The sequence below is a fragment of the Patagioenas fasciata genome, chromosome 3 (genome assembly GCF_037038585.1).
Source record: "Patagioenas fasciata isolate bPatFas1 chromosome 3, bPatFas1.hap1, whole genome shotgun sequence".
NCBI classification, from domain to species: Eukaryota; Metazoa; Chordata; class Aves; order Columbiformes; family Columbidae; genus Patagioenas; species Patagioenas fasciata.
Window position 1 is genome coordinate 117,292,556 of NC_092522.1, and position 27,011 is coordinate 117,319,566.

General features: G+C 44.4%; 1 protein-coding gene across 4 annotated transcripts in view; it reads left to right on the forward strand.

The window, feature by feature from the left end:
- KLHL29 (kelch like family member 29) overlaps positions 1-27,011 on the forward strand; it is a 414,305-nt gene that overhangs the window by 12,319 nt on the left and 374,975 nt on the right. The window contains exon 1 of one of the 4 annotated variants that reach the window (XM_071807103.1): positions 8,520-8,579. The exons of 2 other annotated variants lie outside the window; for them this stretch is intronic. The gene's annotated coding sequence lies outside the window, so the exon portion shown is untranslated. Of the gene's footprint in view, positions 1-8,519; positions 8,580-12,380; positions 12,400-27,011 lie in introns of those variants that run through there. One more of the 4 variants, XM_071807104.1, reaches the window with a different exon arrangement.

Genomic DNA, 27,011 nt, shown 5'->3' on the forward strand with positions numbered 1-27,011 from the left:
GAATTCTTTAGAGCTCTCCCACAGCTGGTATTGCCATCGTTTACCAGGATCTGGCCTCCCCACCGAACAGCCGGAGCACATACTCCGGATGGTTGTACCTCTACTTTCCCCTTTCCAGGACACTCCAAAGCAGAGGCTGCTATTTGGGAGCCCTACTCATTTAGGAGGCTGGAATTTGCAAATATACTCAATAGCGAAGCCCCTGGATCTTAAGGAAGCACTTGGCAGCGGGGAAGTGTACAGCTGCCAGATGGACCTGACGTCTTGCATTTGGCAGCAGTTAATGTAAAGGCATGATATGCAAAATCCACGAATGACAGCTAGGAAATGAATTTTTATTTTAAAAACTGTATTTTTTTTATTATTCCCTCATCCATCTTATGTCATAAAATAAAGCTGCTGCTGCAGGGAAAAAAAAAAAAATCCTCTTCTGAAAATACCTTTTCTCACCCCTTTTCATGATGCTTCCTTGTAAAGTTTGACATCTGTGCTGAAGGTTGGGCTGCCCCAGTTCAGATGTGTGACCTTCGTCAGCCTGGTACAGCACACATAATGTGATTAATTCCCTTTGGTTCCCTGTGGACAAATATATTTACTCCAGCAGAGCCCCCATGACTTGTTTGCAGCCTCAGCAGAGGCCTGAGGTCATATGAGACCAAACTGCAAACCAGGGCAGGGATCTGAACAGCCTGTTCTGTGACATGTAGACAGAGCAGTGCTGAAAGCCTTCCTACCTATGCAGGACCCTCTCTGCAAGCATGTGGGACATGCTGTGAGTGATTTGAGTAGAGATTTGGTTCCCCATTATAAGCTCAGCTTTGGGACCTGTGCTTAGGACCTCCTGTGTGTTGATTGACAGCTGGCTGAACATGAGCCAGCAGTGTGCCCAGGTGGCTGATAAGACCAACAGCATCCTGGCTTGTAGCAGGAATAGTGTGGCCAGCAGGACTAGAGAAGTGATTGTGCTGCTGTACTCAGCGCTGGTGAGGCCCCAACTTGAATCCCATGTTCCGTTTTGGGTCCCTCATCGTAAGAAAGACACTGAGGAGCTGGAGAATGTGCAGAGGAGGCGATGAAGCTGTTGAGGGGTCTGGAGCACAGGTCTGATGGAGAGCAGCTGAGGGACTTGGGACTGTTCAGCCTGGAGAAAAGGAGGCTGAGGGGAGACCTTATCAGTGTCTACAACTGCCTGAAAGGAGGTTGTAGCATGGGGGATGTTGGTCTCTTCTTCCAGTAACAAGTGGCAGGATGAGAGGAAATGGCTTCAAGTTGCATCAGGGGAGGTTTAGATTGGATATTGTGAAAAAATTCTTCCCATAAAGGGTTGTCAGGCATTGGAACAGGCTGCCCAGGGAAGTGGTGGAGTCACCATCCCTGAAGGGGTTTAAAAGGCATTTAGACGAGGATCTTAGGCACATGATTTAGTGCCAGAGTTAGGGTAGGTTATGGTTGGACTCAATGATCCTGAGGGTCTTTTCCAACTGAAATGGTTCTATGTTGTGTTTGTGCCCATCTGGATAAAGATGGGAATTATTCCGAGCACATCTGTTGCTTGCCAGAAGTAGCTGACGTCATGAGGATGGATGATGAACTGCAGAAAATTTTGTTCTTGTTCTCCAAACCCTTCATGTCAGAAGGCTGTACCTTACTTGGGTGAAGTAAGCACAGGCCTGCAGACCTCCCTCCACTCCGCTGCAAACTAAATGCATATACAGGCCTTGTGATTTCTTTGAGAATCTGGCGCTGATCAGCAGAGGTTCAAGTGATGTCGTTGGGATATAAGCCAACAGTGACGTCCTCTGGAGCACAATGTCTGGCGAGATACTTGCAGGGACGATGGTTGCACTGTGGTTCTTGTGTGGTTCTAGTGGGGAGGTAGAAGGTGCCGTGGCCTATTGCTCTAGGGGAGACAAGAGTGGGCCAGCGCTGTGCTCTGAACAGCTCTTCTTTCCACCCAAAATAGAGTAGAGAGCCTCAACAAATGGTGGTTGGGGAGTTGTGTGGAAACAGTTGCTCAGGCCTTAAGAACAATGTTTGCAATGAAAATGTGAGGTGGAGAGCTAATCAAGACTAGCTCCTGCCTCAGCAGCAGCAGGCAGCCTTCCAGTGAAATGCATGAATGTTTTTCAGCCTCTTTATTCATATGATAGATCCTTTAGCCAGGAAATATATATATTTTTTTCCAGTGGTGTTAGTGGCGGTACAAATAAATGACTTACAAATGAATTTTATTTATCCTCTAGGACTGACACTTTGAATAACACTTTTTTTTTAGCTAGATAGATTTGCTTTTCAGAACTGTCCTGATGAATTGATAAAACTTCTGTGTTACCTTGTCCTCTCTGAGTTTACTGGCTTAGTACCTATCGGGGTTGTGAAGGATGTCTTGTGGTTTAGAGTTGGAGTATTGTGTCCAGTTCTGGGCCCCTCAGTTCCAGAAGGACAGGGAACTGCTGGAGAGAGTCCAGCGCAGGGCAACCAAGGTGATGAAGGGAGTGGAGCATCTCCCTCATGAGGAAAGGCTGAGGGAGCTGGGGCTCTTTAGCTTGGAGAAGAGGAGACTGAGGGGTGACCTCATTAATGTTTACAGATATATAAAGGGTGAGTGTCAGGAGGATGGAGCCAGGCTCTTCTCGGTGACAACCAATGATAGGACAAGGGGTAATGGGTTCAAACTGGAACACAAAAGGTTCCACTTAAATTTGAGAAGAAACTTCTTCTCAGTGAGGGTGACAGACACTGGCCCAGGCTGCCCAGGGGGGTTGTGGAGTCTCCTACTCTGCAGACATTCAAACCCGCCTGGGCACCTTCCTGTGTAACCTCATCTGGGTGTTCCTGCTCCGGCAGGGGGATTGGACTGGATGAGCTTTCGTGGTCCCTTCCAATCCCTGACATTCTGTGAGTTGGGTTTTGCTTTTTCTTTATTAATATTTGGAGGCTCAATGGTAGATTAGCTTGGTCCTGTATTTTATTTCTTCAGCTTTTAATTTTGCCTGTGGCAATGAGATGGCCTAAGTATAAATGTGGGGACCTAACTGTGAAGACTCTAGTGAGCCAGTGTTATTGTAGTGGGTTAGTCTGCTAAGAACTTTGTTAGGATTAAAAAATACCCTGTTAGATTAAAAAAAAAAAAAAAAGTAGATGGCAGCACTAAGCTGTTCTGAGGGAGAAAGGATTTGAAGGTGAGAAGGATAAAAAAGCCTGTTAAATCTGCAATTATTGCAACAGTGCAAAGCTCCCGCAACAGTATAGTAACTCATATTAGCAGAAGAACCTTGCAATCTGGTTTCCCTGCTGTTACACTGGGAATAGATACTACTGCTTCCTCTCATTTCATTAGCAAGGACCATATGAGGTCTCAGTGTAATTCTGAGCTAAAACAAGCTCATATCTAGGTTTCCTACAGAGTGACTTAAGGGTTTGACCTGGCTGCTGTTTGTATCTTGGTGCTAACTTATTAGCACTGTTGCTGTTGTATCAGAAATAATTCTTTGGCTTCCAAAGTATATGCAAAAACATACTTAATGTCAATATATTCTTGTTTTGATGTATGGGTCTGTGACAAAGTTTTGGGAGTTACTTGCTTGGTTAGGAGGACCGTGTAGCCAACAGCATTTTATGACAGAAGTAGCCTGTACCAGACTGAAATCTTACAAACATGTTGATTATCCAGTATTCAAATTAGTATTATGATGTGCTTCAGCAGAAGCTTTTCGTGTTGAAAACAACTACTTGTCACCTTTTTTTCTTACTTTGCTCTGTCTGGTGTTGAACACTAATTTAAAACATCTGTGAAGAGGGGTGGGGAAGAAATGGTTGCATTGGAGCCAGGTGACTGCCTTGCTTGAAAAATGTCTTTGAGCAGAGAAAGGCTGGCTTTCCATTTTGTGAACTCCAAAATAAAGAAAACAAAACAAACCACTATTTTGTTATTGTTCTTGTTCTTTGAGGCAACCTGCCCACCAGTGTTCAGAGGAGCTGGCAGCATGTGTCTGGGGGAGAGGAAGAAACTTGGATACCTTCTGGACATCCAGTTTCAAACAGAAGGGAGGAGAAGCCACATGGTTTAACTTTGACATAAGCCCAAAACCAGCTGTTTCTGACTTTTTGTCTGTCTGGTGCTCTTGTTAGTGAGCAGGAGAGCCTGGACAAGATGAACTTCCCCCAGAGCGGGTGGTGTGTGGAGAAGGGAACTCTGTAGGTGATGCAAACCGCCAAGGAGCAGAAAGGAGGTAATTGATGTCACCTGCTGGGGATGAAGGTTGATTTATAGGATTTAATTGTTCTACAGAAACAAAGGCTTGCAGAGCCTAACTGGATGAGCTGGGACCAGAACTGCAGTGCCCCCTCCACAGGTAATGTCTCCACCTCCCCATAGCTGTGGGCTTTAAGTCTCCTGTTGGAAGGTGGTGGGTGTTGTTTAGTGCCAGAGGGTGAGATATAGAGGATCATAGAATATCTCAAGTTGGAATGAAACTTGTATCATCAAGTCCAACTCTCTACTCCTTGCAGGACTGCCATAAACTAAACCATACAACTAAGAGCGTTGTCCAGATGCTCCAGAACTCTGACAGGCTTGGTACTGTGAGCATTTCCCTGGGGAACCTGTTCTGGTAACTGACCATCTTCTCAGTGAAGAACCTTTTCCTGATGTCCAGTCTGAACTACCCTGGAGCCAGCTTCATTTTGTCATCTTGTGTCCTTTTGCTGGTCACTATAGAGGAGATCAGCACCTCCACCTCTACTCCTCTGTGAGGAAGGTGTGGACTGCCGTGAGGACACCCCTCAGCTTTCTCTTCTCCATGCTGAACAGACCAAGTGACTTCAGCTGCTTCTTGCAAGTTGTGCTCTTGAGGCCTTTCACCCTCTTGCCCTTTTCTGTGCACACTCTTAATAGTGTATTTGCCCTCTTATAATGAAGTGCCCAAAACTACATGCAGTACTGAGTTGGGGCCACACCAGTGTACAGTAGGACAGTTGAGTGTAGTAACTGACCATCTTCTAAGTGAAGAACCTTTTCCTGATGTCCAGTCTGAACTACCCTGACCATGTTGTTCTTGACGTACTCCAGGGCACTGTTGGCACTTTTGACTGCCTGGGCTTATTATCGGCTCACATTCAACTTGCCGTCAACCCAAAACCCAAATGAGGATGATCCTCACTTTGACCAGCTTGACCCAACAGCCCATGGCCCCAGCCGGGGCCTTACATGGTGGGAGGGCTTGGTCTGGGCTAGCTGGAATTTTGGTTCTTTTTAATATTGATGACTAAAGAGAAATGGCGGAGTTGGTGGCCCTCTGTGCTTGACTGAAACCCATATCCTGCCCCAAAGGAGGCAGCGTGGGTCACTGGGAAGGAGCCAAGTCTCTCCCCTGCCCAAGGGCTCAGCTTGGCATCATAGAATCATGTCCTTAAGAACCTCGTCTAAATGCCTTTTAAACCCCTCTAGAGATGGTGACTCCACCACTGCCCTGTGCAGCCTGTTCCAATGTCTGACAAACCTTTCCAGGAAGAGTTTTTTCCTAATATCCATTCTGAACCTTCCCTGGATATTAGGCCATGTCGTCTCCTCTCCTCAGAGCTCCTGATTGCCACCAAATGCCTCCTGGTGGCTTTAGCCAGGTGAGAGTTTAGGAAATGGCCTCGTTGCTTTTCAATCTGTCCTTAGTATTTTCAGAAGCAACAAAAGAGCCTCTTAGGAGGAATTTTACTTCAATATGTCTGTTCTGCAGCTCCCCCAAGGTTTACTTTTCATGGGGCTTCTGCTAGTAGGTAGGTTAAAAAATGATTATGTTGTATTTATCAATTGCAAATAGAAAATCAGTTACGTGGTTGGGTATTTGATGTGTAAAACCAAGTAGCTAATAAGAAATAACCCAAATTAAAAACAAAGAAACAACCCACAAAAAATACCCTAAACAAAAACTGAAGCCCCACAAAAAAACTCTCAACAAAACAAGAACTTTTTACATTGATTGCTTTGTAGCTTCTCCTGCAGCAAAAGTAACTTATTTTCTATGGTGCTGCTTGCATGTACTGTTGGTTATAAATACTGTAGGAATTTGGTGCGGTTTAAAACTGCTAAAATAAAATACAATTTTAGGAAACAGCAAGTCAATTCTGCTTCTGAAGAACTGGATGTGTTTTGAGGACATAGTTTTTAATGTTACAGGTTTTTGTGCCCTCTTGAGCAGCTGAGGTGGTTAACTGTTACTCATTAGGAAAGGAAGAGCTTGTTCATCTTGTGGATCTTATGATTCTGTTGTGCCCTCAGAAAGAAGATGGGAAACACGATAATGTGGTTTTTGCCTGTATTTAAGTTCATGTGATAATATTTTTTTAAGAATGTTCATTTAGCTTGGTGAATATTTTTTGTAAAAACCACCATTTCTAAGGGCTGAATGTGTTGTATCCAAGGGAAGTTTAAAAACAGACTGACCATGGAGCTGCGAGGTTTTTGGTCCGTTTAATCAAATACCTACTCCCAGTAGTTCCCATGGCCAATCACTTATAAAAGGAGACATGATTTGGGCAGTTGTGATTATCTTTGTCTCTTACTGCCTTTCGGGGATTATTCCAGAAGTTAAATACAGTATTACTGAGAGTTTTTATCATGGATGCCATCTCTTGATGTTCTTAACCATATAAATGTGTCTGATTGCTTTTGGGGTATTCTTGCTTTTTTGGCATTGACAGCTGCTTCTGGCTTCAAACGTTGCAGTCTGGTCAGACATTTTGAGCCTATCTTATTTTTATCTGTTCTATAACTTGTAGCTTGTATTGAATTCCTCTTTGTTATGAGACCAAGAGGAGAGAAACTGAAGTTATGGCTTCTCTCTGCCTGTCACGATTTTACATTTTTATTTCGTCTCTAAAGTCTGCTATTCAGTCTTTGGTCTGCCTTCAAATAAGCACCTCCACATTCAAAATATTGTTGTTGTGTTCCTCTGAGCCCTGAGTCTGCAGTATTTCCCTTGGATTTGGATGTCTAGCACAGAGAGCAAGGAGGCAGTACTATTGATTTGATAGTGGCACTTCAAAACTGCATTATTGCTCAAGCTAACACACTGGAGGGGTTTTGGTATTGTTTTCCCTGTCTCACTGAGCAGTTGTTTCAGGTTTTTCCATGACCTCTCCAGAATGGAGCTGAAATCCTTGAAAGAAGTCTAGCTTGCTTTCCCTGAGATGAAGTTACTCAATCTCTTCTGCTTATTTCAACATGGGTCATCATTGGTGTTCTTAAGGGTGGCAGTTTCCCTTTTGCTTAGATCAGTGGGTCTTCTGAGGGGTCCCACAGACTAAAGACATTTTTGGGAATCTGAATTGGATCTTCTTCTGTCTTTGAAATTAAGCTAATGCCAAGAATTTTGTTTCTCATGCCTGTCAAGGATGTTTATTCTATCAAGGCTTCTGCAGTTACAAGGTCTTCTTTCTTTACAAAGCCTTGTATCAGTGGGAGATGGTGAGTTGCTAAAATTTAGCTTTTCCCTTACTCTTCTCAGTGTTAGACACTAACTTTTGTCTCTTTCTTTTTTTATTACTGTGAAAAGGAGAAGACTGAGCAGTGTGACTTAGCGTACATCATCCCCACTCCGTTTGACAAGCTGTACAGCCCCTGAGGTATCTGTTGGCTCAAGCTGGAGCAGCAGCATCTTTAGTGCTGACAGTCTTGTGTTTGAGTCCTCCAGGTCTACGCCGCCGCACGCCCCTGTGTGTTGGCTTTCCTCCAGCCCAGCACCGCTTGTGTGGCTCATCCCCATCCCACCCGTCTGCCCCTGCTGCCTTTATAATGAGTCAAGTCGAATGGCTTTTGAAAACTTGATCAAAAAACGGTGGAACCCAGCCTCCCTCCCCTCAACAAATGTGGCTTTGGCTTCTGGCTGTCATTTCTCGGGCGTCTGAACAGTTGCTGCGAGGCTTCTACGTCTCTGTTCGTTTGTGCTGATTTAAGCTGAACACAGCTGATTTATGAAATGTATCCTAAACAAAGTTGTCTGACTAGCAAGAGGTGCTTTTTTTTGCACTTCATGGGAACTTAATTACTGGGGGGTACGAGGGATTTGAGTGGCTGGTGTTTTTCTGGTTTTATTCAGTTTTCTTGAAAATTAGATCCAAATGTAAGTACCGTGAATTTCCTTCACGCTGCAAATTCTAGGAAAATATCACTTATAAACACTGAAACAAACAAATAAAAACATATCCCTAGCTTGTTTGCTTTGAAGTAATACTTGTATATAATCAAATGACTGCAGAAGCTGGCAGACTGAGTTAAGAACAACATCAAATGTGATTAAAGAAAATACTCAGTTGGCAGCTGTTGGACCTTTATCACAGTTAAGGCTTTTCAGTGCTTGTGGAACAATGTGAGAATGAATAAATAACCATCTTTGGAAAATCTGAAGCGATTGTGTCTGTTTGGCCCCCATCTTGCCATTCTGCTCAGTGACTTTCTGCGTTTCTGCAGAGCCCTTGACTTGTGTATGTCAGACTTTGCAAAGCTGTACGGACGGGGAAGCCGAGATGCAGAGAGGAGAAGGGATTTGCCTGAGGCTCTCACATCAAATGTATTCCCAGTTCTGGTAGGAAAAATTGCAAATAGTACATTTCTCTCTAGGCTGAAGTAATCTATTGTCCTGTAGGCCAGCGCTATGTATTTGTGCCCGGGCAGTCTCGAAGGTGACCTGCCCTTGGGCATGGGTTGGTGGCTGTCGACTCCAGCGGGGATGTGAAGCTTCTCCCATGCTTTGGGCAGGCTGTGGTATTGATAATAAAACCGTGTCTTCCTGACGGCTAAGAACTTGGTTGGTCTCATAAAGGTAAAATTTACTTCTAGTATGACTGTCCATCCTAGTTCTCAGAGAATAGATGGAGACAAGACAGTGATGTTTTTGTAATGTATTCTTTTTCCTTCTAATGGCAAATTGGTCCTTCACCTCAAAAAGACTGAGAAATCTTCTTTGTCGTATGATGCCGCAGCATTGCCTGTGGCTTTCAGCACTTGAATTTTGCCACTTTATTTTGTGATATGTCTGTTCTGTTATACGCTGGGCCATGGAGCACTGTGGGTTCTTTAGCAGATCATTGGTCTATTTCAGTTTGACTGTGTGGTGTCTCAGCCCTAGAAGCCTTGCCAGGGAGCTGGTGAACACAGCGCACAGAGGAGGAGCAAAAAAAAGAGCGGACTGGAGCTCTACCAGACAAAGACTTGTTTTCGAAGCTGAGACTGAGGCAAGGTTTTCTGAGCCTGGCAAAGGAGGCCGTGGTGGGGATTGCCTTGGAGCTGCTCGGGAATCGACATGGGAGAGTTCATGTGAGCAAACCTGGGAGACAAAGCAAAAAGTTGGCTGTGCCTTGTGACAGTGTCCTTGGAGGTTGAGGTTCTGTAGATGATGTGAGTGGCTTAGGCAAGGTGGAAGAGCCATCACGCTGAAGGGAAATGCATGTATCTGGTTTGGTGATTATGGAGTGCTAGTGTAGATTAGAGCTGCAGGGTCCTAAGTGGTTGGGTTGTGTGTAAATTATGTTGACTGAGAGGAAGTAGTTGAATTGTTTCTCAGGCACTTGGTGTGAACTGGGGGGTTGTCCTATGCAGGGACAGAAATTGGACTTGATGATCCTTGTGGGTCCCTTCCAACTCAGAACATTCTGTGATTCTAATGGCGCTGCTACTCCTAACTGCTTGCTCCTCAGGTAATTAGGTGCCTCTTGTAAGGCTGGGTGGCAGGAGGCAGCAATGTTCTGGTTACCTGGAAGAATGTGGGTAACTCTAATCTGCAATACTTAAGTGATACCTTTGGCACCGGTGCTGTGCGGTGAACCTTTGCATTGGCACAGCGACAAACAGAGCCAATAGACTTGTGTGTAGAGCTGTGATCAGGCAGGAGGCTGTCTTGATGGATAGTCCTTATTCTGTTGCTGCTGGATACTGTGGGAATTATTCTATATTGCCTGCAGGTGTTTTGTTTCCTTGTAAAACTGATGAGTCATGAGTTAGGAAGAGCCTCTTTCTTATGAGGAGAGACAGGAAGAGCTGGGTCTGTTCAGCGTGGAGAAGAGAAGCTGAGAGGGGATCTCATCAATGTTTATAAATATCTCAAGGTGGGTGTCAGGAGGATGGACCAGACTCCTTTCAGTGGTGCCCAACGACAGGATGAGGGACAAAGGGCACAGACTGAAGCACAGGAGGTTCCATCTGAACATGAGGAGAAACTTCTTTCCTTTGAGGTGCCAGAGCCCTGGATCAGGCTGCCCAGAGAGGTTGTGGAGTCTCCTTCTCTGGAGACATTGAAACCCACCTGGACACATTCCTGTGTGATCTGCTCTGGTGAACCTGCTTTAGCAGGCGAGTTGGACTGGATGATCTCCAGAGGTCCCTTCCAACCCCAGCCAGTCTGTGATTCTGTGATTTTACACCATTCTGGGCATTGGATGCCCAGACACTGGCAATTAGTGTCAGATATCTCTTTCTCAGTAGCACAGGGAAGCCAGAGCTGTGGGGTGGGACTGAAGCTCTTCAGCAGAAGAATATCCTCCGAGCAGAGAGCTGGGGCTCAGCCCGGGATCAGAGCAGCAGTGGGTAATGCTGCTGCAGAGATGAGTGGTACAAGCAGTGCGTATCAGAGCAAGTAGGATATTGGAAATCTGAAGCACCGTCCAGAAGGGAAACATGCATGGAAGGAAAGCGGGATGTGCAGGAAGGAGATGATAGAGCTTTTCTTGTTTGAGCTTAAAGGAGAATTAAGAGGATAATCTGCTGTGACAGCTGCCAGGTAGCAACTGTATTGCTGTGTTAGGGATGCGCCAGTCCTTTCCTAGCACTGCTGGCTGCTGATAGAGGGATGCAGCCATGGATGGGCCAAGTGGAGATACTCCCTCCATGTGGAAGAAGGAAGAACTTAGTTTGTGGGGAGAAGGAGAGCAATTGCAGACGGTTAAATATTTCCTTTCTGCTTGGAATAGGTGACTATGAGTTAAAGAGAGACTGCGGTGCTACTTACGCATTCTGAAAACCTTTGAGAAAGCAGGAGTTAGCAACTGAAAATTGTTCCTGGTGTTTTATTTCTATATTTGAAAACTATCTGAGAAGGAAATTATTGTCCAAGTGTCTTCCTGTTGCATTCTCAGAGGTTGACCAAGCTTCCAGGCTGAGAATGTGTTGCCAATTCCCTCCATCCTTTTAGTTATTAATTGCTGTATCTCTCAGTTCTTGCCTTGATGAGGTTTCTCCTGATTTGTCATGAACATACTTGTGCAGGTGGTAGGACAAGTCTAAGCTGTGGGGCTCATGTTGCTTCCTAACAAAACGGATGGTCCACCTTCTTTTTTCTTTCTATAACCAAGCCCAATGCTGCTGTCATCTGGCAGGACTTTCTCTGACCTGAGGATCAAGAGGTCATGAGTTCCCGTTTCTCTTTTCGGCTCTTTGTAGTTGTTGCTTTAGGAATGAGGAGTCCCTGCTGGTATTTGACTGCCGCTTCAGAGCTGGACTGGGACACTGTCCTAGGGCAGCTTTTCTGAAGTGACCTCCTCGTTTCATCTGGCACTGACATCTCGCCCAACCTGCAAAGCCACATGTGCCAAGTTATGTGTTTGTTTGGTAGCTCCAGAATCCAGACTGCACTCTTTTCTTAGCATGGGAACCAAACCCAGGAATTGGGGGAGGTTCTTCTATAGTTACCTGCTGCCTGGCAAATAATCCTGGAAAAGTGCACGCAACATCTATCATTAATAATGGGTCTACATGAGCTTTCCCCTAGGAGGCAAAGGTTTGTGCTTTGAACATGAGAAGGGTCAGGGTTTACTCTGTCCTGTGAAAGCTTGTGATTACACTAAGTCAGCTGTTTACTTTCTGTTATTTAGAAATAAAAAACAAATCAGTAGTTCAGCACTGTAAGAATGTATCCTTTAAAAACATGTTTGACAGTCAAAAAAAGCCTGTTATGCACTTAGAAAAGAAAGTGCCGGTTGTTTTCACAAATTGCTGTGTGCTTATGCCACTTCTGGCAAGTTCAGTGGTTAAGCAATATTCTAAGCAGCGGTGGAATGCAGGGCAATAATACAGGAACTCCCACTGATGGAGAGCTTGCTTAAATTATTTGAAGACATAAAATGGTCAAAACTCTATCTTAAGTCAGAGAAAAACGTCGAAATGTGTTAGTTTACAGATGTGGCGTAGAAAGGGATGTCCTTTTAATCCAGCTGGATGCATTTAGCTTGAAAAGAAAATCAGCAGCACAGGTAGATGCCCAGTCTGTTTTGCAGAGAGCCATTGGTCCCACTGGAGTGATGCCTGACAAGGAAACTTCTCCAGCATCGTGAAGTACCACTGGTGGATCCTTCTACCCCCACGGAGGTTCAGGAGTAGAAAACGTGGATCATCCATCAAGCAAGTTTCTTGAGGTCTTGTAGTATTTTTCCATTATTTCTAGTGACAGAGGTTAGCCGATGTTTGCTGTATTGGTTGATTTGGGGCTTTTTGGGCAGTAAAAATTGTAGCGTTGGGGAAGAACTTAGTAGCATGAGAGAGTTCAGTGCTTCCGCACAACAGACAGGCGAGCTAGTCTGCTAGGAAGTATCATAATTAAAAGCAAACTGCAGTTGTCAAAATAAATGAACAAAACACAGTTCATGGTACATTAACTTGTTTGCTTACTTGCACATAACCAAATTCTTTTGGATTAGCAATTGGTCTCCCACTCATTAGTGAGCATTAATTAGATTCTATTGTGATACGTATTGGCAAATTTGAGAATAGGGAAAGAAAAGGAAACAGGAATTGTTGGGACTGGGACCAATATACCACTAAGCACTTGTTGATGTGAATTTAAAAGCATAATTTAAGCTTTGCTTCGTGATGCGGAGAACCAGCTGCCTGCAGCCCACCAGGACAGCAGCAAACTTGGTGTTGTGTTGCCAGTCACAGCCCAGTTGCTCTGTGATTCAGGTTTAATTTTTTTGGGGGGGATGGGAAGATGTCTGAGGTATTGCAGACTCTCTTGTGCTGCCAGACCCAGGCCACGGTCTTGCCCTTCGCCTCTCCCTGTCGCGCTGGGAGGTGAGCGGTGCAGCTCGGCCTTTCTCGTGTTCCACCCGCTGGAGCTGCCTCTGCTGTTACTCATCGCTTTCCCAGACAACACAAAGTGAAATTGGGGTGAGTCTTGCCAGCTCCTTCGCTGGCTGCGAGTAGCATTAGCGAAAGCTGACTGGAGAAGAAATTCTCATGTTGCTGCTGGGAGAGCTGATGGCTGTGTCTGAAGCATTTCCACACTCCCGACATCGGGAACGAAGCGCTGGTTTGTGTCGCGGCCACAAACCGAATCCCTGCAGCAGAGGACGCTTCTGCATGTGTGTGAAGGTGTCAGGGAAGAGGTTTTATCAAACGCATTAATTTTAAGAGAATGATTGTGTGGGGTAGGGTTCTGCCCCCTCTGTATCAAGGAGGTTTCTCTCTTGACTGGTGAATTTTATACAAGAGGAAAGTAACTGCGTGATTCGTTGAACTGTGTTTTAATCAGATGTTAGCACTTCGCAGTTCTGCATCTGTGTCTTCCTAGCTATCTCAGCAAGTTTTTCTGGATAACAGTAAAACACAAATCGTGTCACTCTTATCTTTCCTTGCTTCACCAAGCAGGACTCAGATGAGGAGGTCAGTTACAGTGATATCGAGCCAAAGAGCCTCAGAGGTTTATAGCCAAGAAAAGACCGTGATGGGAAAGAAACTGTGGTGATGTGATGTAGCAAAAGCTCCTTAGTGTTTTGAGCATCCAGGATGCCAGGGAAGAAGCCATTTTTTCTCCTTGTAGCTTTCCTTTCCTTCATCTTAGGTAGCAGGTAAAGAGCTTGCTCTTCTCTTTGTGAAGCACCTGTTAATCAGTGTCTCCTATGCTTGGCATAGATGTTTGCAAAGTTTGTGGTCAGAGGTTTATTCCTTTATATTGGCCTGGTAAGCTTGATACAGAATTGGTGCTTTGCTGCATACATTAAATAAATCTAGACTGAAATGTGCTTCTGATAAATTTGTTCTAAATGTTATCCACAAACTCTTTTACTTCTGTTGGAAATATGGTTGACATGTACATTTAGTGATATGTAAGTATATATTTAAAGAAGTTTCTTTATCCAGAGAAATCGGGTAAGCAAAACTAGCTTGAAGGTGGTGATTATGATCGGTCTGCAGTGCTTCATTAACTACATACTGGTGGCAAGTTCAGAGGGTTACAAATAGCGATATTTCATGCTAAACTCCTTTATTTCCGGGGTATTACGACCTCACCCTAAAATGCTGCAGCACTTCCAACGCTTTTAGAAGAGGCGCAAGTTAATTTTAGAACTTGTGCTAAAGCAGATTGATTAGTAACTTGGGGTAGCTAGAGCACGAAGAGCAATGGAGTGTCATAACTCTTTGGAAGAGTCATCTGTGTCTAACTGAGCTTGAGATGGTGTCATATCTCCAGCCACTCTGATCACTGAAGGCTACAGAGATGGATTTTCCCTGTGTTGTCACTGGGAATCATCTAGGTCAGCTCCAGACTCGAACTTGCTTGGCCCTTTTGGTCTCTGGCTGAGATTTTTTTTCAGGCATGCTGGAAATATGGTTTATTTAACAAGGCTTATCAGCAAAGCCAAGTGCTGTGTTTAGTGTTCCTGCATAAGAGAAGGTTTGTTGCGTTATTTTCATGTGAGTATTTTTATTTTGCTGTGATTGATGCTCAGCACTTAGCTGTGTCTGACTGCTAGCTTGGCTAAGCTGGGCTTGTGAAGCATCTTTGGTCACGTAGCACTGAGTGTTTGAACGCTGAGCGGTCAGGTGCGCTGCCAACCGCTACAATACAAGGATTCAAACTAGATACCTTCATACTGAATACGCTTCATAGGGAGTTCTGAGATCAGGTCCTTCAGGTAAATTGGGCAAAGGAACAGTTAAATATGAAATTCCCACATTGTGTTGTGAAAATATTGGAGCTACATGTCTTGGTCCAGTCAGTCTCCTGGACACATTCCTGTGTGATCTGCTCTGGTGAACCTGCTTTAGCAGGTGGGTTGGACTGGATGATCTCCAGAGGTCCCTTCCAACCCCGACCATTCTGTGATTGTGTGATAAGTGGAAGGGTAGTGGTGGGACTTCCAGGCTGTGTGCTATAGCATCAGCCTTTTGGCAACACTTGGACTCAGCCAGGCTTTTGTTTTTGTGCCTATCACTGGAAACTTAAAAATTGAATAGGGTCATAATTGCAATAATATCATACTGGGATTATTCTAATAAATGCCATTGAAGTTTGGATTTCTAAGACCCATTCACTAGGAGCACATCAGCTCCTATTTTATCCAGTCTGTAGGATTTTTTTAAGCTGACTTTATTCTATATATATAAATAAATAAAACCCCAAACCTGAGACCAAACTGATTTTGAGGAAATTATTAGACCCTGTAGAATTGAGCAGAGTGCTGCTGGCCTTCTAAAATTATACTTTCAACCTCTGTACCGAGGATATCAAGTTGTGACTTTTCCACAGTCATTTAAATCTTGCTGTGTGCTTTGAGTTGAGCTGCAGGAACGCGTGGCGTGTTCTTCCCTTCCTACCCTCTGCCCCCTCCCACAACTCTTTATTTCTACATGATTGTGCCCTATTGGATATAAAATAAACATACGCGCTCCAGAAGGCTCTGCGATGCAAAGAAGAATAGATCTGCCTTCCCCATGGTGACAGAATACCTAAATAAATAGTTGCCAGTGTGAGCCAAGAAGCTCAAGTAACAGTGGTTTAACCACCAGGAAATATTTTCAAAGAGCTATTGGTATTAGAAGAAAATCTGCTAAAAATAAGTTTACCCCTTCCTAATGTTGCATAGTGGGTAGAAAGGAAATATTTATCAGTTTTCCACCTTTTTTCCCCCCAACATGATTTGAAAGTTCTTATTGAATGGTGTGAGGGGATTGTCATCAATGGGTATGCAACTAAAATTGCCTTATAGTTGTCCCATCTCTTTCTAGTACTGAAGATATCCTCCTTCTGCAGAAGGATGGTGAGTGCTGCAATATGAGATCTCACTCGCAGAAAAATGTGTGCCTTTGTTTTAAAGACAGCGGTAAAAGGATTTGTTTTGGGTGTTAAATATGTCAGCATTGTAAAGAGCCAGCAACCCACTTTGTTTTTAGATGTGTAAATAATCATTCGTGTGCTGTACCTTCTTGAATTATGATTAATTATACAAGTCACAACTTGCTAAGAACCAACCCATGAATGGAGTATTATGTTTGGGGTTTGGTTTTGTACCTTTTTTTTTTTTTAATTTGGCGGTTGCGTTATTATTTTTATTATATTTTTTAAAGAAGAAAACCTGGCTAAGAGAGGCCAGCTGGCATTAATACAGAGTAATACGGGAGAGCTGTGAGCATCGAAGAGGCACAGCGTGACGGAAGGCAGCCAGAAGGATTAAGGTATCTTAGAACTTCTTTGCCGCAGGCTTAGTCTGGTGGCAGAGGGAACACGTAATTCCCACTTTATTTTAGTTGTGCCGCAAGCGAGGGAAGGGGTCGCAGTTTTGCCGCTGCTGTTTGTGGGATGGGGACAGTGAAGGTGCCTCGGGCTGTCATGGGAGGGCAGGCAGAAGAAATGGGATGTTTTAGGTCACCTTTTTCCTAAAGCTGCCCTCCCGTGAGGCTGTTGGCGTAAAAGGACAGGGAGTGGGGCCATTGGAAAGGCGAAGATCTCAAGGGAGGGTTTTGAGTAATAAAACGCGCGCAGATCATGCTCACCGCGCTAATGCTGCGTTGGCAGAACTCTGCAAATATTTTAAAGTATTTTCACTGGACATTGAGGGATTACTGTTGGCTCCTATCTTAGATAAACATCCCATTCAACCTGTAAGAAGATAGGCTACTTTTTATTTATGCCCAGTTTTTATATAAGCAACAAAAATAGAACAGTAGGTATTGATATTTTTAAGGTTTGTTTCTGTGGAGGTTCAGGAGAAAGACTTAGTTGTTTGGGTTGAGACTCAAAGCCCTGCAGTGTCAGTCTGCTTCAGGACTTGCTTTTATATCGCAGGCCTCATTGATACCGGACTGTATGTGTGCATATACACATACGTATATATGTACATGCTTATACATACATATATTTATGAATGCATGTGGATATATGTACTTACTGAAAGCCCACAAATTAATAATAAAAAATGACCCAAGCTCTAGCTTGAAGTTTTTCAGATTTATTCTAAGAATCTAGGTGTGAACTTGACAGTATCACTTTAATACTTGCACTGACAGTATCTCTTAAATACTTCTCCTATTCGGTTTTAAAACATAAGTACTTGTGCCTCTTATCTTCTGCGGCCACCGTTCCAAGAAAGAAAATCAACATTCTTTGTAGCTATTTTATTTTCAAGGTATTGAGCCCTTGTGCCCTAATCTCTCTCGGAAGGGATTGCAGGAAGTGAAGTGCTGACTTGCTGCCTGTATTTAAATCCTCTTTGAGAACTTTTAATCTTTTTTATTTAATATTTTCAAGTCGGCTGGCAGCACAGCGCTGCTCACAACTGCGGAGAGACTTGTGTTTTAGGAAGGCGACCGCAACCTGTTTCATGACGATCGAGATCGGGATGCTGGTGCATATAGCAAGCCCTCAGGACAGAGGTTGGCCGGACCTTGGGAACAGCCCTTAAATACATGTGGATTCACCTTGTGTAAAGCTGCTTGTGCTTCTGGAAACACGTCGTTCACAGCGGGTGTGCCAAAAGGCTTTTAGCACTGGCATTATGCTGTATTGGGTTGGCTGACATTGTTACCTTAGCTGCTCTGAAGTGGACTAAGCTAAATGCCACCCAACGTTTCTGGCACTATTTACAAAAGTAATTTGAGAACTTAGAGATGTTGGCACATCTCGAAATGGTGGTGGATAAGCGCAATTGCAGAGGGACTGTGTAATTCTTTGTATTTTTGACTTTGGAGATCCTTGGTTTGTGCCTTACTGTGGTAAAACTTTTTGGGAGGGAATCTTTCACTTCCTCTATATGCTTTATTGAATATATTTGATTACTTTCTAACTCTGACTGGAGTTTTTGAGTTGTGGGTTACTGTTTGTTTTTTCAATTCATGTCTTCTGTGGCAAAAATATTTTTGTTCTTTGTACTTTATGCCTTCTTAATATTATCTAAGCATCCTTTGGTGCAATTTGACTGGCCAAAACCATAACAAACAGCAAAAGCTTTTATTAATATTTTTTAGTCTCTTCATTAAATTACCGTAATTGGTGCATGATGAGCCTACACCTTAAGAAGGGGAAGAAAATTGCAGCTGGCAAGATTAAAGCCTCATCTGAAGTGAGTGTTGATAAGACAGATTTGAAGAGGGAGGCCATGATGTCACTGTGGCGCTGTTAAATCTCTCTCCCAAAACAATCGCATGTAAAGCTCCACCTATGTGGCTAATCATGTTTGCATTGTTGAACATTTCCATAGCACAGCAGTGCTCGCAGTGCTGCTTTAGATTAGATTAGCTGCATACTGTGTTGAATAGATAGCGTTTTGAGTACCGTCGTGTCAAATGATACAGCCAGGAAAAAGACTGAAGCAGCATCTTCCTCTCTTCCGTCTGCCTTACCCAAACCTCCAGGCCTGTCTATGGAGGCTATTTAAACTCATTAAATGAGTCAACAGCTTAGTAGGGCTGACCAGAAAAGGTGATCTAAAAATACACTTTTTTGTCTGTTGGAGAAGGACACTTTTACTTGTGGATGAACATTAATTTTAAAATGTAGCTGTACCCAAAATTAACTTTGTCTCTTACAGAGTGAGATTTTCCTCTTGCGCAGCAGTTTTGTGATCAAGCCCTGATGTACAGTCTTGCATAGACCTAAATCTGGAAGTGGGTTATTAAAGAGAAGAAATGTTTTTCTTGCATAGATGCTTTTCTATCCTAATTAGAGTGGAGTTTTGTGGAGAGTTTTGGTTTTATCTGGACAGCAAGGGAGGTGGTGCAATGTGAGAAGGGTTCACTTCTGCTCATGTAGCAGAAGCACGTGCTCCTGGGGGTATGTTTTTCTCGGATGGATGACACGGGGATGTCGCTATGTTCGCACACCTATCTTCAGCTCATGTCTGGTATCTTGGCAGGTTGTGGATGCCTGTTGTATAGAGGCCAAAATAAACATACCGTTGTGTGTGCATTGCTGGACAAGGTGAGTTGGTTTTCAAAGCACGAGCCTCCCTATGCTGCTTGTTTTGGGGGCTGGGGAAAAACTTATTAAAATTAGTTTGAAGGAACAGCTGCCTTCTAGACCACTTTAATAGCTCCGCTGACTGCTGCTCGGATGGACAACTGCCACTGGTTTTCTTTTCAGTACGTTCACAGTGTCATGACTCAGGCAAGCAGATACTCAATTATTAATGACTTATCTACAAAGAAAAATAATTAAAAACAAACCCAAAGCAATAGAGCACTTAATTAAGAGTTAGTGGTGGAGTTTCCGCTGTCTCTTAATGGAAAGCTTCCAAGAACAATTTTACTTTCCAGAAAGAGTACCTGCTTCAGCCTGCCTGATTAAAAATGCTTCCTGCGTAAGCCAGAAGTTGGATCATAGTTTTAGGCAGGCAAATGAACTTATTGATTAGACACTAATTGGAGTTCTGCAAAGTGGAAAGGAGCTTGTACATATTTCAGAGACTTCATGTAGAAACCTGCATTAGCATTGTATTGCAGATGATCCCAAGAGCAGCTTATTTTGTCCCAGAAATGAGTTAAGACATTTTGGTCCTTGATCTGTTACGGCATCTCCTGGTATCCTGATGATTTATGAGCTCCCTCAGGCATTTCAGCGATGTCCCTGTTCCTGCCCTTGCTGCAGTACCGTAGATTTTGTCGATGTCTGTCCCTTTTTCATGTCCTTAAAAGCAATCCGTAGCAAATTTCCCCAAAAACGAAAGGAAAAGCCAAATGTTTTAAGCAGAATTGAGGTTTTCTGAAAGAGCAAGTTGAATGTCCAGAGCTGTTTATTTCCTTCTGTTCTCTCACTGTCTGGTTTTTGTGTGTTGCTGTACACTTGCTTTTTTCCTTCAATGTCTTCTTCCCTGCCCCGTGCTTCTCTGGTTTGTTGTTCCTTCCATGCTAGTACATGCTGTAGACTGTCCTTGCTTTTGTGGTCTTGTTGCACTGTTCACCTTCTATTTGTGAATACGTCTGTAGGTACTGAGGATGCACAAACAACAAGCACGCAGAGTGTCTAAATGTAATTTGGTAGCTTGAAATAAGGAGCAAAACCAGCAGGATGTGACCAACAACTGCTTTGCAAACCAAATGGGTGAGCATTGCGTTAAATAAAGTCAGAGTCCTTTCTCTTTTATTCTTTTTTTGGTGTCTTAAAGTGCTGGCAGTTCTGGTACTGGAGGGTTTTATTTTCCCTGTAGTCCTCCGTATGCTGTGTTAGCTGGCAGTAACTCGCTGATCAGGTAAATGATCTCAAGTCCTGTCCTCGTGTCATTACTGTCTGCGGAGTTTTTGTTTCGCTTTTTCGCCTCCAGACATGATACACCAGGGGAGGGCTTTAATTTAATTACTTGCAAAGAAGAGTTGGTGAGTGGTCACTCAAGATCTTGCAGAGGGTTTTAACCTACAGCTCGTTAGTGTGGCTTGAGATGGAGTGATCAGTGAAAACCGAGCAGGCAGCCTTTTACAATCAGTGCAATCATCTGCTTTAATTATGTTACTTTATGTTCCTTATACAGAAGTAAGTAGCCAAAATTAAATTTTATAAGGAAGCTGTTAATGAATCTTAAGTCACTCAATTTCTGCCTTTTCAGTTAAATTAGAGATAATAAATAGCCCAAACCTTGGCAGAGTCTGTTCTAAAACTTGTCTCTGGCTGAACTGTGCTTCCTCGGAGAATTAATGAGCAGAAAGATTATTTAGGCTGCAAGTTTTCTGTCCTTCCTGCTTGAGTTGTGTGGATGATAGAAACTGGATGGTGGTGTGATGTCCTTCAGATGGATGGATAGAGAGAACAGCCTTTCAGAGACGTTAGGATCTTTCTGGTTTGCATCAGTGTTGGTCCCAAAGTAGCTGCAGAAAACTGCGAAAGGGGGAGTTACGGCTTAAGCGTTGTCCCTACCTGCAAGGTGGTTTTGGCAGCAGGAGTATCGCAGATTCAGAGAGTCACAGAATGTCAGGGATTGGAAGGGACCTCAAAAGCTCATCCAGTCCAATCCCCCTGCTGGAGCAGGAACACCCAGATGAGGTTACACAGGAAGGTGTCCAGGCGGGTTTGAATGTCTGCAGAGTAGGAGACTCCACAACCCCCCTGGGCAGCCTGTTCCAGTGTCTGTCACCCTCACTGAGAAGAAGTTTCTTCTCAAATTTAAGTGGAACCTCTTGTGTTCCAGTTTGTACTCATTACCCCTTGTCCTATCATTGGTTGTCACTGAGAAGAGCCTGGCTCCATCCTCATGACACTCACCCTTTATATATTTATAAACATTAATGAGGTCACCCCTCAGTCTCCTCCTCTCCAAGCTAAAGAGCCCCAGCTCCCTCAGCCTTTCCTCATAAGGGAGATGCTCCACTCCCTTCATCATCTTTGTTGCCCTGCGCTGGACTCTCTCCAGCAGTTCCCTGTCCTTCTGGAACTGAGGGGCCCAGAACTGGACACAATATTCCAGATGCAGTCTCACCAGGGCAGAGTAGAGGGGCAGGAGAACCTCTCTCGCCCTACTAACCACCCCCCTTCTAATCCACCCCAGGTACCATTGGCCTTCCTGGCCACAAGGGCCCAGTGCTGGCTCATGGTCACCCTGCTGTCCACCAGGACCCCCAGGTCCCTTTCCCCTACACTGCTCTCTAATAGGTCATTCCCCAACTTATACTGGAACCTGGGGTTGTTCCTGGCCAGATGCAGGACTCTACACTTTCCCTTGTTATATTTAATTAAATTTTTCCCTGCCCAACTCTCCAGCCTGTCCAGGTCTCTGGATGGCAGCACAACCTCTGGCGTGTCAGCCACTCCTCCCAGCTTGGTGTCATCAGCAAACTTGCTGATAGTAAACTCTATTCCCTCATCCAAATTGTTGATGAATATATTGAATAATACCAGCCCCAGCAGTGACCCCGGAGGCACTCCACTAGATACAGGCCTCCAAGTGGACTCTGCCCCATTGACCACGACTCTCTGGCTTCTTCCCTTCAGCCAGTTTGCAGTCCACTTCACTACCTGATCGTCCAGACCACACTCCCTCAGTTTAGCTGTGAGGATACTGTGAGAGACTGTGTCAAATGCCTTACTGAAGTCAAGGTAGACCACATTCACCACTCTGCCATCGTCTGTCCACCTCATTATGTCCTCATAAAAGTCAATGAGGTTGGTCAAGCACGCCTTCCCCTTGTTGAAGCCATGTTGACTGCCCCTAATGACCCTCTTATCCCTGATATGCCTTGAGATGGCACCAAGGATAAGTTGTTCCCATCACTTTCCCAGGGATGGAGGTGAGGCTGACCAGTCTGGTTGCCTGCATCCTCCTTCTTGCCCTTTTTGAGGACTGGAGTGACATTTGCTTTCCTCCAGTCCTCAGGCATCTCTTCTGTTTCCCAAGACTTTGCAAAAATGATGGAGAATGGTCTTGCAGTGACCTCATCTACCATTCATGTCCATGTTGCCTTTCTGATTCCCTGTTCAGTGTGTTTAGTTAACGAAGTTTTGTTTTCTCTGAGGGCTCAGCTTACCCCAGTGTTTCAGCACACACAGGCAATCGGTTGCCACAGACAGCAAAGCAAGTACCTTCTGAGCGACTTCATCAGAGGGCGCGTTGCATTGGCTGCATGGAGTCCAACTCCTGTCCCTGCACAGGACAACCCCACAGTTCACACCGTGTGTCTGAGGGCGTTGTCCAGTCTCTTCTTGAACACTGTCAGGCTTGGGGCTGTGACACCTCCCTGGGGAACCTGTTCCAGTGTCCAGCCTTTTCCTCATGTCCAATCTAAACCTCCCCTGGCACATCTTCCTGACATTCCCTTGGGTTCTGTCACTGTTCACCAGAGAGAAGAGCTCAGCCCTGTCCCTTCTCCTCCCCTTGTGATGAAGCTGTGGCTGCCATGAGCTCTCCCCTCAGTCTGCTCTTCTCCAGGCTGAGCAAACCAAGTGACTTTAGCCATTCCTCATACGGCTTCCCCTCCAAACCCTTCACCAACTTTGTGTCCCTCCTCTGGACACTCTGCAGGAGCTTTGTATCTTTTTTTTATCCCATGTCCCCAGCCCTGCACACAGTGAGGTGAGGCCGCTGCAGAGCAGAGCAGAACGGGACAATCCCCTCCCTGCCCAGCTGTCGATGCTGTGCTGGATCACCCAGGACATGGTTGGCTGTCTTGGCTTCCAGGGACACTGTTGGCTTGTGTTCAGTCTTGATACTCTTCCCGTTTTGCATTTTACTCTAGCTGTTCTTTGAAACTTGGATATTGATCTATGAAAACCTATATGCTCCAAGTTGCTGTAAACCACCTTTGATGGGGAAGTTGAACAGGGCTGCTCTTGCTGGTGTATGCGTCGGTTGAGAACAGTTAAGACAGCGTGTTCTCCCTCCCCCAAGGCAAATAAATACCTTTTGACAGTTAACTTGCTAACTGTGTATTTGTGCATTGTGTTAAGTATGATTCCTGACACACCTAATTACTTTGAAATAGCAGATAAACATCTCTTTATACTGTCTTGACCAAAAATGTTTTTATTGCAACTTCGACGTATAAAAATGTGGCATTTTTGAGGTGTTTTTAAGAAAACATATTCTATAAATGCAGCTGTTTTGATCCTAATACAATTTTGAAAGGGGATGATTGAATATTATACTCTTAAAGAACAAATTTTGGTCCACTTAAGAAGTCCATGTGCTGACAGCATGTGATGTGGCTGCATCCTTTTCATATGTAGGTTGTTTATCAATGTATTGAGAAGTTGTTTGGGTTTTTTTTTTTCCTTTGTGTTTCTGTTACTGAACGTTAAGAAGCTTAAAGAAAACATCATCTGCATTTTTAACCTTGCTGAAGAGGCAGCCTGCTCTGAAGCTCCTGATTAGTGCAGAATTTGATCAGAACGTGTGATTGAGAGTAGCAGCTTGTCACTGTGTGCGATTAATGACAGCTCCACCTGCCATGGAGCTTCCTAAGTGGTAACAGCAATCCAAACTGGAGTGTCCTCTTCACTGAGTCGCAATTTAGGTTGCAGATTTATTCCTTCATCTGTCTCCCCGCCCCTCCCCACCCCCCAGGAGTGTGAAGCCAAAAGAAATGGTCAGGAATACCTGTAAAGATGTAGGATTGCAACAGCAAAGTTCTGGCTGGTGCGGTGCAATAGTGGTGCAAAGAACAGTGCAGATGCATCGTCGGTTGCGGGTAAGTAGAATATGTAAATGTGAGTTGCTGTGCTGCTCCCAAAATAAGTATTGCTAGTGCAAGGTGCTACGCAGAATTAGTTCAGGTGCACCCAGCATACCCAGGCAGGCAGTCCCACTGGCTATCCATGCTGCACTGACTAGATTTTAGCCATTTTTCAGTCTAGTTCTGTACTAATTCTCAATGAGAACTCTTACTACTTACTTTTTTTTTTTTTTTTCCTTTTATTTCTCAATACTTAAGCCAAAATTCAACATCTGCTGCGCAGCAGCTCTCCCTGCTAAGCTCCTGTTTTGGCTGACACTCTGACCAAAACCTGCACAGCAGTAGGAGCAAGTCTGTGTGTCCTACTTGGCTGTGGAGAACAAACCAATCTGGTGTTACACCTGCAGAAATAAAGGTACCTGGAATATATTCCTCAGTAGTTGATGATTTCTGCGTCAGTGAAGTCTTGCAGATATACTTAGTCATCCTGAATGATCTCACTAATATTATCCTGCAGCGGAGTGTTTTATATTGCTAGTTGTGCAAACCACAGCCTGGATTATAGGGACCTGCCTGGGGAAAGCATGTATCTCGCTGTAATTGGCGAAGAAATTAAACCTCTGCTAGAAATGAATCTATGAAAGTAGCACTAGTAGTAAGTAATGTGCTTCAAAATTGTATGTCGGTGAAGAGTCTGCTCCTTCTCCCTTGTTCTGATGCCTCAGGTAAACACTGTGATAAATGACGCTTACGGTTTTGTAGCTGACAGATCTCAAATGAAAATACTTTAAATATGTATATATATATTTTTTTTTTCTGGCATTCAGCACCAGCTGCAGGTGGTTTGTCCTGGTAAAGCAGGTGATGGTCATGGCAATGCACAGGGTAGTAATTATGTCTCATGGTAGGAAGCCCAGGCAGGCTGGGGGAAGTCTGCAGCAACACTGGAGGTCTGGAAGAATTTGAGAGGTGGCCACGGTGGAAGGTGAGGGTGACTCAAGCACATTCTAGCATTGATCACCCTTCTTAAAATAAAAGCTGCTTGCATTCATGTCAGTGAGGGTGGGATTCGTCTCCCCTTACTTCAAACATCCAAGTTTAAGCTCCTTGCCCCAGGGTGCCTGCACAGTCAGGATAAAGAAATAGATTGTGTTCTGAATGTGCCTGTTTTGAATATTGTAGGTGCTAAGATTAGGCTGGTGTTAACTTCTGTCTTGGCTGGTTAACACTCAGTGTTAACCTCGTGAAGTTCAACGAGGCCAAGTGCAAGGTCCTGCATCTGAGTCAGGGTGGTCGCCAGTGTCAGCACCAGCTTGATGATGGGCTTGGGGATATTGGTAGATAAAAAATTGGACATGAGCTGCAGATCTATGCTTGCGGCCCAGAAAGGTGGTTGTATCCTGGACCATACGAAGAAGAAGCATGAGCAGCAAGTCAAGGGAGGTGATTCTCCCCGTCTGCTCTCATGAGACACCACTGGGAGTATGGCACCCAGCTCTGGGGTCCCCAGAACAAAACACACATGGACCTGTTGGACAGGGACCAGAGGAGCTACAGACATTGTCAGAGAGGTGGAACAGCTCTGCTGTGAGGTCAGATGGAGGGAGTTGGGGTTGTTGAGCCTCGAGAAGAGAGGGCTTTGGGGAGATCTTATTGCAGCTTTTCAGTGCTTAAAGGATGCTCACAGGAAAGGTGGAGAGAGGTTTTTTACCAGGGCCCATAGTGACAGGACAAGGCGTAATGGTTTTAAACTGAAAGACAGTAGATTTAGATATGACATAGGGAAGAAATTTTTTGCAATGGGGGTGGTGGGACACTGGCAGAGGTTGCCCAGAGGAGTTGTGGGTGCCCCATTATTGGACGTGTTCAAGTTCAGCTTGAATGGGGCTTTGAGCAACTCGGTCTAGTGAAAGAGGTCCCTGCCCATAGCAGGGAGGTTGGACTAGGCGATCTTCAAAGGTCCCTTCCAGCCAAAACCATTCTAGGATTCTGTGACTGTGAATATGGATGAGATGGATGGCACCTTCTATTCCAAAACAGAGGTGACTTGCGCTGATAGGAGTCCTTTGCAGCCCATAATCTTCATGTATGTACTTAAATGGGTTCAGAAAAACCACTTTGTGGGTTCGCAGTTGCACTGGGCATAGGGCTGCTGCTGTGTTTATTGCAAATTCAGCCTGAAATTTTCAGCTCTGGCTGCCTCTGTGCTGCCGCTTGCTTCCAGCGAACCTCCTCAGTGCTCTCTGCTGGGTAAGAAGCTTGACACTTCATTTTAGACAAAAATATCAGTATCGCTTTCCAGCGCTTCTGTTTTGAATGCAATAGGAGAGAATGTGTGCGTAAATACTTTATCTGGGTTGTGCCTCTGTCTGCAGTGTGAATTAACATCAGTGTTTTGTCTTAAAAAAATAGAAGTGACCAGATTATGTTGTTACATGCCACTATGACAGCCTAATAGGACAACTGCATCCAACTTTTCCTCTCTCTATTTATTGTGGGAAATGCTATCAATTTAACTGTTGAGGAAGCCAAATAGAGTCACTTGCAAGTATCTGTATTTTGGCAGGCTGGTGTCTCTACAATATATGGGCCTGTCTCTCCTACTCCGTTGGTTTCAGGAGATGTTACACCAGTTATTTCCATTTCCTGTCCTTACCAC